This window comes from Lithobates pipiens, unplaced genomic scaffold (genome assembly GCF_037356315.1).
Source record: "Lithobates pipiens isolate NorthernLeopardFrog02 unplaced genomic scaffold, aLitPip1_a1.2 Scaffold_25, whole genome shotgun sequence".
Lineage (NCBI taxonomy): Eukaryota > Metazoa > Chordata > Amphibia > Anura > Ranidae > Lithobates > Lithobates pipiens.
In genome coordinates, this window is record NW_027507787.1 from 213,072,721 (window position 1) to 213,091,006 (window position 18,286).

Genomic DNA, 18,286 nt, shown 5'->3' on the forward strand with positions numbered 1-18,286 from the left:
GGCAAGCAAAGGGCTCTATTCGGCCTGCTGGCCACTGCTCTAACCAATGAAGTTCATGCATGAAGTCAAGACATTATTTTATTTTTTTATTAACCAGTTCAGACCACATTTACATTTAAATAGAGAACTGCCTTGGAATACAAGTGAATAACAGAATGTGATTGTAAAATGCACTACCTGATAAGTTTTTTTTTCACTCAGACACATTTATATATAAGATTATATGCAACCAATTTCAATGTGAAAAAAGGAAACTGTGCGGAATATCAGTTAATGTGTAGAATCCCTCATGCCGAGTGAAGGGATGTGCTTGTGGGTGCCCTTCTTTCTCTATTTTTTATGTTTCCTTTTTTTTGTGGTAATGAAATATAATGCAGAAGCACCATATAGAAACAATTCTGACTCTTATGCCCTGTACACACGACCAGTTTTCCCATTGGTATAAACTCTGAAGGTTTTCCTGACGGAATTCCGCTGAAGCTGTCTTGCGTACACACGATCACACCAAATTCCGACTGTCAAGAACACGTTGATGTACAACGCGTACGACGGGACTAGAAAAAGGAAGTTCAAAAGCCAGTGGCCAATAGCTTCCATCTCGTACTTGCTTCAGAGCATGCGTCGTTTTTGGTACATCGGAACAGCATACAGACGAACGGTTTTCCCGATAGGAATTGGTTCCATCGGAAAAATATAGAACATGTTCTCTTTCTAGGTCCGTCAGAATTTTCGCCATAAAAAGTCAGATGGGGCATACACACAGTCGGAATATATGATGAATATACCATATACTGACTTTTTCTGTCGGAAATTCCAACCGCGTGTACTCAGATGACAACTTTTTGGCAAAGCCGTAAAACTGTGACCCAAATTTTATCTTATTACTTATTGGCTTCTGGAAATTGGTGATTGTTTTTTGCTACAGGTTAGAGTCCTACTCCAGGAATTTTATTTTTTTCAAACTTACATTGGTCCAGCTTGGCTCTTTTGTAAGTATTTCTATCTGATATCTAGAGGGGCAAGAATAAGTAAGTTGCACTATAATAAATATTTGTATTTAGGTTTAATACTGCTTTAAGTCATCTCAGTAAAATATGGCAGAATTCAAAATACATTACAGTTTTATTGTATTTTAGGCCTATCCATGCTTATTTAACAGGGTTCAATGTGCGATGATTCGATTATGCCTTCTTTTGCTATGCAGTGCAGCCATGATGTCTTAATTTCAAAGCAGGTCTTTCGAATATGATTAACCCACGGGGTCACCGAGTAATATAATTAGCAATGACAGATTCTGTATATCTGTGAAATCGATATCAGAAGTAAAATGGTATAGCATATATTAGTTTATTTTGTTTGGCTCTGTATACAGAGCTCAGTGACAAGATTAGCATTGGTTTGTTATGTGATGGATTTGGAGAGGGTGATTAGATTGAAATAATTATTGGTGGTTGTAGCTTAGAGTATATAAGCATGTTAATGCGGACAGACGCAATAATACCGCCTGTCACTAACAGCCAGCTGGAGATGCACGGCTATTGATTGTATTGGGAATGGGCCATTGAAAAGATCATTTTGGTTATTTCACATATATTTTATAATTATGTGCTGGGCCGGTGGGATTTTATATTAAAAAACACCAATTATTTTGTTACTATGGCAACCTAAGTAGGAGCATATTGGTAAATAGCATTTGTTATAAAAAACGCATTTTAGAGGCATTTTTAACCTTTAAGTTTCCAGAAATAAGAAGAACAGTAAGCACTGTATGCACAGGAAATCAGCTAATTTAGGTGCAAACTGATGGTCCAGAAAAAAAAATGGCAGAACCTTAGTTAGCCAATGAGGTTACAACATTTGACCGTTCGATGACGGGGAGGGACTTTGTTTGGTAAGGGATGGGGTGTAACCCTGACTTGAACAGTAGTTGAGGCCCCATGTAGGCCTGGGTCTAGGATAGGGTGGCGACACCATCCCTTTAAGGTGAAGGAAATGCTACCTACTAACCAAGCTTTAAATCAAGGGTGCTCAACCTGTAGCCCGAGGGCCACATGTGGCCATTGGAGCCCTCTGATGTAGCTCTCAACCTCAAACCAAATCTGTTATATCTCTCGGGTTTGGTGCACCTTCTGAAAGTGCACCAAAGCTACTGAATGCAAGAGTTTTGGTAAAATTTCAGAAAGTGCACCACAGCCACAAGATATAATACAAGTCTATGGAAAGTGCAGCTGACTCATGGGAAAGAAGCAGGTGCACGCCGCTGCACCTGCAGGGCGGGTAAACCCAAGCACTTAAATGTGAAAGCAGCCTTATAAGGGGACTCAGGACAGGAAGGGCTTGTATACATTTGAGGTTTGGGGGCAGTAAAACCCCATAGTTGAGATGTGCTTTTACCACAACCCTCCTACCACTGGAGTAGCATCAGGGGGTCGCAATAGTGACCCCGCCCCATGCTCTAGGGGGCCCGTGCGGCCTCCCTGTTACATTCTGTTTTACACTTGGACAGGAGGGTTGACAGGAAATTGTCCCCTCCATTGTCCTGCAACCGATGAAAGCCGGCTTCTCCTCCTCTCGCTCCCACCAGCATTCAGCAGCTGAAGGAGGAAAATGTTCATTATGCCATTCAAAGTAAAAAAAGTAAAAAAAATCTGAAATTCTGAACCATTTCATTTTATTGTGGCACATGACTGTTTACCAAATCACTTAAGTGGCTCTTGCTCTTCAAAAGGTTGGGCACCCTGCTTTAAATGATGCCTGCCATCTAGTGTTTCACTTTTATTTCCAGTGGTTTAGACATTAATGGCTGTGTGTTGAATTATTTTGAGGTGACAGCAAATATACACTGTTATACAAGCTGTACACTCACTACTTTACATTGTATCAAGGTGTCATTTCTTCAGTGTTGTCACATGAAAAGGTTTAATAAAATATTTACAAACATGTGAGGGTGTACTTACTTTTGTGAGATACTGTGTATATATATATATATATATATATATATATACAAAATGAATATATATAAAAGTGAGTACACCCCTAAGTAAAAATGTCCAAATTGGGCCCAATTAGCCATTTTCCCTCCCGGTGTCATATAACTTGCTAGTTTTATAAGGTCTCAGGTGTGAATGGGGAACAGGTGTGTTAAATTTGGGGTTATTGTTTTCACTCTCTCATACTGGTCACTGGAAGTTCAACATGGCACCTCACGACAAAGAACTCTGTGAGGGCCTGAAAAAAAGAATTGTTGCTCTACATAAAGATAGCTTAGGCTATAAGAAGATTGCCAAGACCCTTAAACTGATCTGCAGCACGGTGGCCAAGACCATACAGCGGTTTGACAGGTTCCACTCAGAACAGGCCTCGCCATGGTCATGGGCATGGCCATTGAGGGAACCACGAATGGCAACATGTACTGTGACATATTGAAACAGAGCATGATCCCCTCCCTTCGGAGACTGGGTCGCAGGACTGTATTCCAACAGGATAACGACCTTAAACACACCTCCAAGACGACCACTGCCTTGCTAAAGAAGCTGAGGTTAAAGGTGATGGACTGGCCAAGCATGTCTCCAGACCTAAACCATATTGAGCATCTGTGGGGCATCCTCAAAGGGAAGGTGGTGGAGCGCAAGTTCTCTAACATCCACCAGCTCTGTGATGTCATCATGGAGGAGTGGAAGAGGACTCCAGTGGCAATCTGTGAAGTTCTGGTGAACTCCATGCCCAAGAGGGTTAAAGCAGTGCTGGAAAATAATGGTGGCCACACAAAATATTAACACTTTGGGCCCAATTTGGACATTTTCACTTAGGGGTGTACTTACTTTTGTTGCCAGCGGTTTAGACATTAATGGCTGTGTTGAGTTATTTTGAGGGAACAACAAATTTACACTGTTATACAAGCTGTACACTCACTACTTTACATTGTAGCAAAGTGTCATTTTTGTGTCATGTGTTGTCACATGAAAAAATTGAATAAAATATTTTCAAAAATGTGAGGGGTGTACTCACTTTTGTGAGATATTGTATATGTATATAGAAAAATACGTAGAAAAATATATAGAAAAACGTGTAGCAAAATATTTCATTGGGTTGATACACTAACCCTTTTCCAGTCTGTAACAGAGGAATTTAGCTTGTATCCCCTTTGGGATTTATGCATTCTCTATATTTTGTTATGTAAATGTTTGTCTTAAAATGGGTAATTTTTTATGAATGCACCTATTAAGGCTGGGTTCACACTGCAGCGATGAGGGAACGGCGCGAATCCGCTGCAGGTTCCCGCATCGCATACCTCCCGGCGGCAGTTCGCACTGCCCTATGCGAACTGCTGGGAGTGTCAGTAAAACGTTAATGACACCCCCAGATCAGTTCGCATATCGCAGTGCGATCTGCAAACTCGGACAGGAATCGGATCGCATGGGTGTTCCGATTCTGCTGCGGACCAAAAAAAGGGTCCTGTGCGAGTTTGGGCCAGGTGCGATGCGAATTCAGCCATACTATCTGTATGGCTGAACTCGCATCGCACAGAGATCGGATGTGATTTGCACTGCAGTGCGGTGCGAATCACATCCGATTCTCGTCACCGCTGCAATGTGAACCCAGCCTAAATTGGTATTTTTTAACATTTCTGTGTATTGTAAGTTCATACTGTACCATTATTGCCTCTAAAACAATAGCTTCTTTTTTTTTTTTTCTGATTTAACAATGTGAGACTATTTAAATGCTGGAAGCCACATTAGCCTCAGTGAAGTGCGCCTTTATCCGTGGGGCCAAATATCTGCACGGGACTCCCGGTTCCGGGTCACCTGATCCCTGTGATAGCCTCTGATTGACTATCACAGTGATCAGTCACTGTGCAGCCCGCCCATGTGTTTTCTTTTTCTCTGAATAGAGGGAGAGATACATTGTATCTTTCTCTCCTTGCAGGGAGAAAGAAGTAAACAAACAACAGTATGTAAAAATAAAATAAATAAAAAAATACCTAGATCGAGGTTTGATCTAGGTCAGGGTTAGTGTCTAGTAAGGGTCAAAGTCAGTATATTTTGGATAGGATTCTTTATTTTTATTTTTTTATAAAGTATTTTTTAAATTTAGTATTCATGTCCATTTGTGCCAGTACGTTTTAGGTAGGATTAAAAATAAAGAAGAAGCAAAATGTGTACTATTGCTTCTGGGCTGTAGTATGGGGACAAACCACAGCAAACATACACATATGTGGTATCGCTGCAATCGTCATGAGCAGGAGAATTTATTTTAGGTTGTTAATTGGTGGTAGGTTATGGCAGCATTTGATGGGCACAGTGGCTGCATTTGATGGGCACAGTGGCAGCATTTGATGGGCACAGTCAGAGCATTTGATGGCACAGTGGCTGCAATTGATGGGCACAGTGGCGGCATTTGATGGGCACAGTGGCTGCAATTGATGGAACAGTGGCTATGTTTGATGGGCACAGTGGTGGCAACTGATGGGCACACAGTGGCAGCATTTGATGTGCACACGGTGGCAGCGTTTAATGGGCACAGTGGCAGCGTTTGATAGGCACAGTGGTTGCGTTCGATGGGCACAGTGGTTGCGTTTGATGGGCACAGTGGCTGCGTTTGATAGGCACAGTGGCTGCGTTTGATGGCACTTTGGCGGCAATTGATGTTTTATTTTTACAGAATTTCTCAGTTTGTTTGCTCCCCCCCAAAAATTTTGAGCACCAGCCGCCACCGGTTGTATGGTATTGATATATATACATTATCTCACAAAAGTGAGTACACCCCTCACATTTTTGTAAATATTTTATTCTATCTTTTCATGTGACAACACTGAAGAAATGACACTTTGCTACAATGTAAAGTAGTGAGTGTACAGCTTGTATAACAGTGTGCATTTCTTGTCCTCTCAAAATAACTCAACACACAGCCATTAATGTCTAAACTGCTGGCAACAAAAGCGAGTACACCCCATGTGAAAATGTCCAAATTGGGCCTAATTAGCCATTTTCCATCCCCGGTGTAATGTGACTTGTAAGTGTTACAAGGTCTTAGGTGTGAACGGGGAGCAGGTGTGTTAAGTTTGGCGTTATCTCTCTCACTCTCTCATACTGGTCATTGGAAGTTCAACATGGCACCTCATAGCAAAGAACTCTCACAGGATCTGAATAAAAGAATTGTTGCTCTACATAAAGATGGCCAAGGCTATAAGAAGATTATCAAGACCTTGAAACTGAGCTGCAGCACAGTGGCCAAGACCATACAGTAGTTTAACAGGACAGGCGCACGTGCTCAGCGTCATATCCAGAGATTGTCTTTGGGAAATAGATGTATGAGTGCTGCCAGGATTGCTGCAGAGGTTGAAGGGGTGGGGGGGTCAGTGTTCAGACCATACGCCACACACTGCATGAAATTGGTCTGCATGGCTGTTGTCCCAGAAGGAAGCCTCTTCTAAAGATGATGTACAAGAAAGCCCACAAACAGTTTGCTGAAGACAAGCAGACTAAGGAAATGGATTACTGGAACCATGTCCTGTGGTCTGATGAGACCAAGATAAACTTATTTTGTTCAGATGGTGTCAAGTGTGTGTGGCGGCAACCAGGTGAGGAGTACAAAGACAAGTGTATCTTGCCTACAGTCATGCATGGTGGTGGGTAGGGATGAGCTCCAGGGTGTTCGCACAGCCCACGTGCAGAGCCCACCAGGAAGTCGGCGCAGCAGTGCGCTAAACACAGGCAGTGAGACATTGTCCTGATGCGCGGCTGCAGAGATCGGGAAATGTCTCACTGCCTATGATTAGCACAGAGCAGTGCCAACTTCCTGGCGGACTCTGTACGTGGGCGAACAAGCCGGAGCCCATCCCTAGTGGTGGGAGTTTCATGGTCTGGGGCTGCATGAGTGCTGCCAGCACTGGGGAGCTACAGTTCATTGAGAGAACCATGAATGCCAACATGTACTCTCACACATATTAGCGCAGAGACTGGGCCGCAGGGCAGTATTCCAACATGATAACGACCCCAAACACACCTCCAAGACGACCACTGCCTTGCTAAAGAAGCTGAGGGTAAAGGTGATGGACTGGCCAAGCATGTCTCCAGACCTAAACCCTATTGAGCATCTGTGTGGCATCCTCAAATGGAAGGTGGAGGAGCGCAAGGTCTCTAACATCCACCAGCTCTGTGATGTCATCATGGAGGAGTAGAAGAGGACTCCAGTGACAACCTGTGAAGCTCTGGTGACCTCCATGCCCAAGAGGGTTAAGGCAGTGCTGGAAAATAATGGTGACCACACAAAATATTGACACTTTGGGACCAATTTGGACATTTTCACTTAGGGGTGTACTCACTTTTGTTGCCAGCGGTTTAGACATGAATGGCTGTGTGTTGGGTTATTTTGAGGGGACAGCAAATTTACACTGTTATACAAGCTGTACACTCACTACTTTACATTGTAGCAAAGTGTCATTTCTTCAGTGTTGTCACATGAAAAGATATAATAAAATATTTACAAAAAAAAACGAGGGGTGTACTCACTTTTGTGAGATAATGTATATAGTTTTATGGTATATATATATATATATATATATATATATATATATATATATATTGTGTTAGTAGATAAGCATGTCAGCTCTTGTCTCTGCCTCTCTTTACAGTGTGAGTGTGTGCTGTGCACTTCCCGTTATGTTTGGGTATGTGAGTCTCTGACTCTGGTACCGAGCAGTAGTGGAGGGAGGGTGATGATGATGACAGGAAGGAGGCGGTGAGGGAAGCCATGTACGCATGAAGTGTGTGGTGGGGCGGGAGCGGTGCATTGTGGGAGTTGTAGTGTGGTGAGGGAGGCGGGCGGAGCGCGGGAAGATCTCAGGTGAGGGTCTCCTCCTCAGGTGTGTCCGCACATTTGGCGGGAAGTGTATATACTGTGTATATATGGCGGCTGTTGTCGGTGAATGAGACGTCCAGCTGTAGTTGGTATCCTTGTTCTGTAGTTCTCTGTGAATGTTGTGTCGGAAGCACGTGGTGTTTGTAAACATCAGACTGGAGGGGAGGGCAGTGTATGGAGAGCCCACCAGGGGTAATAAATAAATGCCCCCATTTAGAAAAAATCTGCATTTATTATACTTGTGCCGTGATACCTGCAGAACATTGCAGCTGTGATTGATCAGCTACTGCAGACTATTCCTCCTGTATGGAGCAGAGGAAGGCTTCATTTAGACCAGTGGATGGGGGGCAGGCAGCAAAAATTGTGAGTTTGAACCAAGTTTTTTCCGCCTACCAAAAAACCGCCCCCTCCCCTCCCTTAACCACTTTTCTGCCGGGCACTTTTAGCCCCTTCCTGCTCAGGACAATGTTCGGCTTTCAGTGCGGTCGCACTTTGAATGACAATTACTTGGACACTGTACCCAAAATCCATTTTTTTGAATTTTTTTCCCCACAAATAGAGCTTTCTTTTGGTGGTATTTGATCACCTCGGGGGGTATTCTTTGCTAAACGGATCTAAAAAAATAAAAATAAAAAAAAGGCCAAAAATGTTGAAAACAAAAATGTTTTTGTTTCTGTTATAACATTTTGTAAATAAGTAATTTTTCTCCTTCACTGATAGGGCTGCACTGACGGGCATTACTGATGGGCTCCGGTTTGGATCTCTAGTGGGCACCCTTGATGGGTCTGCACTGATAACCAATGTGCTTATCGTCAGGAGAACCGTTGTCAGCGCGAATAGAGGAAAACCGCATCTACAGCACTTGCTGGTTACAATGTGCCTCCGGCTGCTATTGGACACACAATGTGCCTCCGGCTGCGATTGGACAAAGCTGACCACACAGTAAAGAGCCAACGCCATAGGCCCCTTTCACACTGCCATTCCGTATGTGCGTTTATTTTTCATCCATCCGTTGACAGATGAAATACAGACATACATGTATCTCCATGGGATAGCGGAAGTTAACGGATGATCATCCACTGACATCCGTTACCGCTAAGCTCCGTTTTTTATGAAGGAAGAAAACCCTATTTTTTTTCCATTCATAAAAAAACCGAACGGACGCAAAACGGATGATGTTAGCGGATGATCCACTTACATCCGATCTGCTGACATCAATTTTTTTTCCCCCCCTCATTAAACACACTGGTTGCTAAGGAGGGGGCCGGGAAGCTGGCTGCCGCAGGACCCCCCCCCCCCCCCCGCTGACCTGGGTCGTGGCAAGCTCCCGTTCTGAGCCCTGGTATTTCCGTGTCCGGGGCTTAGATATCCCCGCAGCTGAATCTCCAAAACGTACATGGTCAGAAGGGACATTTCTGAGCATTATAATTGGTCGGAGCCGTCACATAGGATGGCGCCGACCAATCAGAAGCCGCGTAGCCTGTCCCATCAGCTGGGAAGAAGATGCGTGGATGCCGAGGAAATTTCTAAGCCCTGGACTCTGGACACGGATATACCGGGGCTCAGAACGGGAGATTACCACAATCCAGGTCAGCGGGACGGGGGGTTAGGAGGGGGTCCTGTGTAAGGTCACCGTACAGATTATTTCGTAACAGTGAACTTACCCTTTAACCACTTCCCGACCACCTCATGCAGATATACTGCGGCAGAAGGGCCCTTTAAGAGGCGGGTTGTGGGCACTTCATGAGAGCGATCTCGGGTCCCGCGGACTTCGATGTCTGCGGCGATACCAGCGATCATCTCATGGAGAGGAAGGACAGGGAGATTGCTGATGTAAACAAGCATTTCCCCATTCTGCCTAATGACACTGTCACCAATCACAGCTCCCTGTAATCGGGAGGGGTGATCAGCATCGTGTCACACACAGCCCCTCCCCCCCACTGTTAGAATCACTCCCTAGGACACACCTAACCTATTGGTTAACCCCTTCACTGCCAGTCACATTTACACAGTAATTTTAATCGCATTGATCGCTGTATAAATGTGAATGGTCCCAAAATCTCGCCAAAAGTATCCGATGTGTCCGCCATAATGTCGCAGTCACGATAAAATCGCTGATCACCACCATTACTAATAAAGAAAAAAAATGATTAAAAAAATATGCCATAAAACTATGAAAAAAACCTGATTGGTTTGTGCAAAAGTTATAGCATTTACAAAATAGGGGATAGTTTTATGGCATATTTTTTTAATCATTTTTTTTTATTTTTGGTAAAAAAAAAAAAAATCAAAATAAGTGTTTATTGATTATAAACGCTTATTGTGATTTTTTAATTTTTATTTTTTTACCAAAAATATGTAAAAGAAAAAAAAATTTGCACTAAGCGTTTATTATAAGCGCTTATTGCGATTTTTTATTATAGCAAAAAGTAAAAAATAATGCGTTTTTTGTTTCAAAGTTGACGCTATTTTTTTGTTTATAGCGCAAAAAAGAAAAAACGCAGAGGTGATAAAATACCACCAGAAGAAAGCTCTATTTGTGGTAAAATAAGGACATCAGTTTTGTTTGGGTGCAGTATCGCACGACCGCGCAATTGTCAGTTAAAGCGGCACAGTGCCGAATCGCAAAAAAAACAAACAAACGCTCTGGTCTTTGGCCAGCCAAATGGTCCGGCGCTTAAGTGGTTAAGTAAGGGAAGACGATTCATGTAGCATTTACTTCCTGGAATCCATCTGCCCTCAGCTTAGGCATGCAGGCAGGAGGGTGTGCTTAGGTGAGAAAACCCCGCCTCCTTTCCCTTCTCCTCCTGAAGACACCTGGGATGTATGACATCATTTGTCTAGGCCTGGAATCCAGGAAGTAACTGAGGAAATGTAAAAAGAAAAAGTTTAAAACAAGTACATTTATATCTATTTAGGCAGTACATCGGGTTTTTACTTGCCACAGCTGCCATGCATTGCTTTGTGCCTGCAGTAAAGTTTACCCAACATGCAGCATTCGGCGTGCCAACAGAACCCTACACATTCAAGTAAATGGGGAAGCGCCGCAACTGCTCTGCAATGCAGTGTTGCCGCATTTGTTGGCACAAATGGGGTTCCATCACTTCCTCACCACCTGTCGGTAGCCTCTGAAGTGTCATTCGAACGGGATTCAGAGGGAAGGGAGATTTAGACGCATTTCTAAATCCACCCTAAGGCCGGATTCACACCTATGCAGTTTTAGTGCTTTTTGCATTTTGCAGATTCGCACTACAGAACGTGTTCCATAGGAAACCATGATAAATGGACTGTAGTGCAAATCTGCAAAATGCAAAAAGCACTAAAACTGCCATAGGTGTGAATCCACCCTAAGGGCTCATTTACACCAGGAGATGTGTCAGAGTATGCACTTTATTGCACGTTGCATTTTAGGGCAGTCCATCAATATGAAGGTACAATTTTTAAAATTGCTCCACACCAAAATGCATCACGCATGTCTGCTAAAAAGCGTGTTTTTTGTGTGTTGCAGGAAAGCGCGTGATTCTGTTCTCCCACCGCGCCTGGTGTGAAGCCATAAGGGCCAATTCACACAGTGTGCGGTAACTTTATCGCACAGTAAGACGCCTGTCACTGCAGGGACACACAGGAAACAGTTGTTTCCTACATGCACCATTGACACCGCAATGCAGCCTAGCGCTGAGCTAAAATGCAGACATGCTGCATTTTTATCGCAGAGCACCGGCCTGAATTGCACTGCAATGTAGGGCAGCATATTGCACCACCAGACAATGTGGTAAATGAAGTGTACGTTGTGTACACTTCAAATAAAGCCAGTAGTAGTAGTGGTAGTAGTAGTAGTAGTAGTAGTAGTAGTAGTTGTTTATTTCGAACATGTGAAAAATATAAACATAAAGAAGAAATAGCAAAGTAATCATAAAGTAATAGTCAGACACAAAACAAACAAACATAAAACTGTAAACAAAACAAAATCATTTGGTTTACATATCCAAAAAGGAGTGGGAAGAAATAACAGCTTATTCAACCACCTCCCGCCCACCGCACAGTGAAATGACGGGCGCAAGGTGGCTCTCTCCTTCTGGGATGATGTCATATAATGTGGTCCCACTCCCGCTGTAACAGCACAGCAATCGGTAGTGCGCTCTGTCCCCGACACACGGCACATTACCCATCCCGGTTAGGGATGAGCTCAGGCATGTTTGCATGGTCCACGTGCTGAGCCCGCCAGGAAGTCGGCGCGGCACTGCGCTAATCACAGGCAGTGAGACATTGCCCCGATGTGCGGCTGCAGAGATCGGGCAATGTCTCACTGCCTGTGATTAGCGCTGCGCTGACTTCCTGGCGGGCTCAGCACATGGACCATGCGAACACGCCTAAGCTCATCCCTAATCCCGGTAAAGAACCGATGACGAGGTGCTTTACCCATGTGATCAGCTGTGTCCAGTCACAGTTGGTCACATGTAAACAAGGAAATGCCGGTTATCGGCATTCCTTTCCTCACACACAGCGTGTGAGGAGAGGAGAGCCGATCAGCGACATTTCCTCACAGGGGAGATCTGCACAGAAAAACAGGGCACTGATCATCAGTGTAGCCCCAACAGTGGCCCTCAGTGGTACCAGTCAGTGCTGTCTTTCAGTGCCACCTATCAGTGCTGCATATTAGTGCCTCCTCATTGGTGTGCATCAGTGAGGGAGAAAAATTAGTTATTTACAAAATAAAAAAAGCTGAAACTAAGGAAAAATGTTTTATATTTTTTTTCAAAATGTTCGGTCTTTTTCATGTTTTTTTTTTTAGCAAAAAAACCCCAAAAACTCAGTAGTGTTTAACCACTTGCCGACCAGCCGCCGTCATTATTCTGCGGCAGGTTGGCACGACTGCGCAGATTGCCATAGCTGTACGTCGGCCACGAGCAATAGCAAGCGCGCGTGCCCGGCGGCCGCGACATCCGCTGGCCTCCTGCGTTCGCTCCACAGAGAGCCAGAATGGGGTTCCGTCAATGTAAACAAACATCCCCCATTCTGACAGGGGAGAAGGGAGAGATCTGCTGTCCCTAGTGATCAGGAACAGCGATCTCTCTCCTTCTCCAGTCACTACACTTCCCCCACAGTTAGAAACACCTCCCAGGGAACAAATAACCCCTTGATCACCCCCTAGTCTTAACCCCTTCCCTGCCAGTGTCATTTATACAGTAATCAGTGGCTATTTTTAGCACTGATCTCTGTATAAATGTCACTGGTCCCCAAAAAAGTGTCCGATCTGTCCGCTGCAATGTTGTAGTCCCGCTAAAAATCACTGATCACCGCCATTACTAGTAAAAAAAACAACACTTTATAGTAAAAATGCAATAAATCTTTCCCATATTTTGTAGACGCTATAACTTTTGTGCAATCCAATCAATATACGCTTATTGCGATTTTTTTTTTTTAACCACAAATATCTAGAAGAATACATACTGGCATAAACTGGTGAAGACATTTTTTTTTACATTTTTTTGGGGCTATTTATTATAGTAAAAAATAAAAAAAAATGTTTTTTTTTTAAAATTTTTGTTTATAGCGCAAAAAATAAAAACCGTTCAGGTGATCAAATACCACCAAAAGAAAGCTCTATTTGTGGGAAAAAAAGGACGTACATTTTGTTTGTGTACAAGGTCCCATGACTGCGCAATTGTCAGTTAAAGCGACGCAGTGCTGTATTGCAAAAAAAGGCCTGGTCATTATGGGGTTAAATCCTTTTGGGGCTGAAGTGGTTAAATACCACCAAAAGAAAGCTATCTGTCTAAAAAAAAGTAAATGTTTCATTTGGGTACAGCGCTGCATGGCCGTGCAGTTGTCATTCAAAGTGCGACAGCGGTGAGAGGGTAAAAGTGCCCAGTAGGCAAGTAGTTAATCCCACCACTTCTCCATAATTAATAATGTTAAATGATCCAGCTTCCTATTAGTAGTTTCTACAAAATGAATAAGCCAGCAACACAGAGTGGGTGGAGCGGTGAATTGCTCCTGACCTTGTGTTGCAGTGTGAATTGACCCTTAGGCTGCTTTCACACTGGGGCGGGAGCGGCGTCGGCGGTAAAGTGCCGCTATTTTTAGCGGCGCTTTACCGTCGTTTTAGCGGCGGTCTGCGGGCGCTAGCGGGGTGGTTTTAACCCCCGCTAGCGGCCGAAAAAGGGTTAAACCCGCCCGCAAAGGTGTCCCATTGATTTCAATGGGTAGGAGCGGTATAGGAGCGGTGAATACACCGCTCCTTCACCGCTCCAAAGATGCGGTTAGCAGGACTTTTTTCACTGTCCTGCCAGCGCATCGCTCCAGTGTGAAAGCCCTCCGGCTTTCACACTGGAGGGAAAGGGGCCGTTTTTTTTCAGGCGCTACACAGGCGCTATTTTTAGCGCTGTAACGCCTGAATACCGCCCCAGTGTGAAAGCAGCCTTAGTGCAGTGATGTCCATTGAGATCTGCAAGTTCCTTCTGCCATTGCAGTAGATGGGACTTGTAGTCTTCCCACATACAGATCCCTGTGAATGGATGACATGGCTGTGTGGGCAGTAGCCATGGTCCTCAGCAGGGAGAAACCCCCAGCTCAGGTAAGTGGGGGTTGGGGAATGCAATTGTTATACCCTGAATATGGATGGGGTAACATGGAACACAGGGGGTTATTTACGAAAGGCAAATCCACTTTGCACTGCAAGTGCACTTGGAAGTGCAGTCGCTCTAAAGCTGAGGGGTAGATCTGAAATGAGTGGAAGCTCTGCTGATTTTATCATCCAGTCATATGCAAGATAAAATGCTGTTTTTTATTTTCCTTGCATGTTCCCCTCCAATCTACAGCGACTTTACTTCCAAGTGCACTTTCAGTGCAAAGTTGATTTTCCTTTAGTAAATAACCCCCATGGTGTTAAAGGATAAGTCCACTTTTTTCAAAAATAATTATGCGTACACATATATTTGCAGAGCCGACCACGCATTATAACTGTCGTCCGTGGATGGTAGGTGCAATGCCAGGCTTCTGCAGACCTTTTTCTTTTATAACTGTCCCGGCTGCAGATGATTGGCCCATATAGGTGACAGCTTCCTGCTAGGCTCACACACGTGGGTTAGAATCCTAGTCCAAATACTCCTGAGAAATATCACTAGTGCCCAAGATTAAAGACAGGAAAACTCATTAATGAAAGTTAAAGTGATTGTAAAGGCTTGCTTTTTTTTTTTTTTTTTTTTTTTTGTAAATAACAAACATGTTATACAGGCATACCCCACTTTTAAGTACACAATGGGGTTTATTTACTAAAGCTGGAAAGTGCAAAATCAGCCTCACTTCTGCATAGGAACCAATGAGCTTCTAACCCCAGATTGGTCAATTAAGCTTGGGTAATAAAACCTGGAAGCTCATTGGTTTCTATGTAGAAGTGAGGCTGATTTTGCACTTTCCAGCTTTAGTAAATAAACCCCATTGTGTACTTAAAAGTGGGGTATGCCTGTACTTACCTCCTCTGTGCAGTTGATTTTGCACAGAGCAGCCCGGATCCTCCTCTTCTCAGGTCCCTCTTTGCTGCTCCTGGCCCCTCCCACCTTTGAGTGCCCCTTTCCCCAGCAGCTTGTTACAGGTTGTCACCCAAGCCATGTCAGAGCTCCGTGTATCCATTCAGACACGGAGCCTGACCTGGCCACGCCCCCTCCCCCCCTGATTGGCTGACTGACTTTGATTGACAGCCGCGTGGGCCAATAGTGCCGCTGCTCTATCTCAGCCAATCAGGAGGAGTGTACTGGATGGCTGAGGGGATCGTGGACATCGCTGGAGAGAGAAGGATCTCAGGTAGGTAATTAAGGGGTTGCTGAGGGGGCTGCTACACGCAGAAGGTTGCTACACATAGAATGCATTAAGATAAAAAAAAAAAAACTTTACAACTCCTTTAGAGTATAAAGATGGTAAAAATTAGAGATTGACCGATTAAAGGTAAGGTCGATTATTGCGGGCCAATATCAGCATTTTCTGAAAAATCGGTATTGGCCGCAAACTTTTTACCAATATTGCTGCAAGGGATTTTACTGGGGTGATGCTTGCAGCTGCAGGCATCACCCCGGTACCGTTCTTTCGGCCCGGTTCTCACTTTTGGCGATGCGAGAACCCTGCGAATCAACTGCGGGTTCCCGCATCGCACCCGACACGCACGGCAGTTCACACTGCCATATGCGAACTGCTGGGGAGTGTCATTATATGTTAAGGACACCCCCATTTCAGCTCGCATATCGCACTGCGAACTGACAGTTCGGACAGGAATAGGATCGCATATGTGTGAACACGCATGCGATCCGATTCTGGTCCGAACTGAAAAAAGTGTCCTGTACGTGTTTGGACCGAATGCGGTGCGATATCAGCCATAATAACTGCATGGCTGATATCGCACCACACAGACATCGCATGTAATGTGAACAGCAGTGCGCTGCGAATTACATGCGATGTCTGCCATCGCACAAGGGTGAACCGGCCCTAAGAGCGGACGGCCGGCTTTACTGTAATAACTACCAATGCAGCTCAGCAGCCGCTCAGCTGTTATTGCAAACCCCCCCGTCATGACATAACTTGCTGGATTACTGGAATCTTAAAGGTTTTAAAAAAAATAAAGTATTAAAAAAAAAAAAAAAAAAAAAAAAGTACAGCGGAGGGGACTCCTGATCTCTCCATAAAGAGTACCTGTCATTGCCTATTACTGCCACAAGGGATGTTTACATTCCTTGCAACCGCAATAGCAGTGATTTAAAAAAAAATAAAAAGTATAAAAATGTTTAATGTACATAATATCGGCTATCCGCCTGAGAGGTGGTTGAAATATCAGTATCGTATCAGCACCGAAAAACATCGGTCGATCCCTAGTAAAAATAACTGTTGCAAAATAAAAAGTTCATAAAAGACCTAAAATGGAGAGGGACCATGCATGAATAATTGGGTTTTTATCCATATCAAGACATTTCTGTGACACTTGTACCCGAGTGTATTTATAACTAGACAAACACACTGGGGTACAAGTGTCACAGAAATGTCTTAGTAATATAAACACAATTATCCATGCATGGTCACTCTGTATATACTGGGCTATTGGCGCTAAAACTTGAGAGCACACTAATTGTTGCCATGTTTAACCACTTCAGCCCCCGGTAGTTTGTCCCCCCCCTTAATGACCAGGCCGTTTTTTGCGATACAGCATTGCGTTGCTTTAAATGACAATTGAAATGCCTGTAACAGCTTGTAAACGCGGTAAATTGCGCCTAGCTACACGTTTTTTAATAGAGATACATTGTTAAAGAGGGATTCCACCTACAAAAAAAATATATTAAAAGCCAGCAGCTATAAACACTACATCTGCTGACTTTTAATAAATAGACACTCACCTGTCCCAGGGTCCAGCGATGTCGGCAGCCCAGACGGATCGATCGCTCGGCTCTCGGCTGCTGCCGCCGACATTCTAGGTGAGGGAATCAGGAAGTGAAGCGTTACGGCTTCACTTCCCAGTTCTCTACTGCGCATGCGGGAGTCACGCAGCACAATGGGAATGGTCCGCGCTGTCTCTGGGACCCGTGTGTGTCCCAGCAGACAGCGTGGCGGGACAGGAAACAGCATAGACTCCGTCTGGAGTCTATGCCCGGAAGTGGGTGCAAATACCTGTCTTAGACAGGTATCTGCACCCTCCTCCCCCCTGAAAGGTGCCAACTGTGACACCAGAGGGGGGGAGGGTTCCAATGAGCGGAAGTTCCACTTTAGGGTGGAACCCCTCTTTAATTATTTGAAAAGAAAAAACGAACCTAAGCGCAGCATGTAAACGTGGCAATACGGAACCTTTTAAACGTGGGTTACTATCTGTCAAGTTAAATGGTTCAGGAGAGGTTTCAAAAAGTCCGGTGTACATTAAGCCCGAATGGTTTGATGTATCTGAAAACAATTATCCTTCCTAAATACCAGTCTGGAGAATATTCTCTGTTGTGTTGGTATTTCATTGAATACATGTATACGAGGTTGGTTTATTTGGATAAGTTTGCCCTATCAATCGTTATAACGGGGAGGCATCAGCGTGGTAATGCATTCAACTTGGCTTGTGTTTTAAAACCGTTTGCAGAACGATTCCTGGTGTTTATGGGAGTAGTTAAACGTATTGAAAGTTGCTGTGTCCTGCAGAATTCCTGCGCTCTATAGTGCAGTTCTTTCTTCTTTCTGGCTTTATAGGTTCTTTCATTGGATTACTCTTATAAGGCCAGTTTGTTTGTCAAACAAAGCAGTACAAATAGGGGATCATTTATCTGGAAATGTTGGCTGTTTAGCTATTGATGGTGGGCTAATGTACTTGTAGATACAATACAAATTCTCTTTTATTGCCGAAGTGCTGAGCAGGCATGTCTGTGTTCTTGTGATGCTGAAGTCCTGAAGCATTGCAAATAGCCTGGAT

The 18,286-nt window shown here is 44.1% G+C and overlaps 1 protein-coding gene across 2 annotated transcripts in view; it reads left to right on the forward strand.

Moving 5' to 3' along the window:
- The window catches only part of MGMT (O-6-methylguanine-DNA methyltransferase), a 785,996-nt gene that overhangs the window by 22,448 nt on the left and 745,262 nt on the right, over window positions 1-18,286 (forward strand). The window contains exon 1 of one of the 2 annotated variants that reach the window (XM_077455515.1): window positions 7,808-7,845. The exons of the other annotated variant lie outside the window; for it this stretch is intronic. The gene's annotated coding sequence lies outside the window, so the exon portion shown is untranslated. Of the gene's footprint in view, window positions 1-7,807; window positions 7,846-18,286 lie in introns of those variants that run through there. 2 annotated transcript variants of the gene reach the window in all.